The sequence below is a fragment of the Triticum aestivum genome, chromosome 4B, assembly GCF_018294505.1.
Source record: "Triticum aestivum cultivar Chinese Spring chromosome 4B, IWGSC CS RefSeq v2.1, whole genome shotgun sequence".
Classification (NCBI taxonomy): Eukaryota; Viridiplantae; Streptophyta; class Magnoliopsida; order Poales; family Poaceae; genus Triticum; species Triticum aestivum.
In genome coordinates this window covers 191024011-191024553 of record NC_057804.1, presented here as the reverse complement: position 1 = coordinate 191024553, position 543 = coordinate 191024011, and the positions used below count along the sequence as shown (strand labels likewise).

The window sequence follows — 543 nt, the reverse complement described above, 5'->3', positions numbered from 1 at the left end:
CGGCGGCACAAATCGGCCGCCGCCCACGGACGACTAGCCCACCGGCAGCCAGCAGCGCGACGACGGCGAGTCGGCCGACCCACGTAAGCTGCACATCTAATTTTCTTTGATTCATTCCCAATTTCTTTCATTTAGGTTATTGTCTATTCGTATGTGGACTGTTGTGGCATAAATAAACGACTGAAAATCTTATTGTTTACATTTTATGCAAAGCCATCGTTTACAGTTTATACAAAGGCATTGTTCTGTACATTTTGACAAAAAAAAAATCCAGTTTGGCAGTATCAATAATTCACTTAATTCGTCTGTGGTTTGATATCTCCAAGCTTTTGTAGTGGCTAACTAAAATAGTTTAATGGGGAAACTGTATTGCGGTATAGCTTCTTTTGTTTATATCTACTCACTTGATCTTGTAACAAATGGGAACAGAGGGTACTTACAGTGGCGGAGCCAGAACTTTTGTGGAGCCTGGGCGAGTTTGAGTCTAATTGTTTAAACTGAAAATAAATATTGGATATTTCGAGGAATGGGATCTTTTTCCCA

General features: G+C 40.9%; 1 protein-coding gene across 1 annotated transcript in view; it reads left to right on the top strand.

The window, feature by feature from the left end:
- Positions 1-96: 96 nt before the first annotated feature.
- LOC123091764 (probable GTP-binding protein OBGM, mitochondrial) overlaps positions 97-543 on the top strand; it is a gene marked incomplete in the record, with an annotated part of 4427 nt that continues 3980 nt past the window's right edge. The window contains 1 exon segment of the mRNA XM_044513384.1: positions 97-543.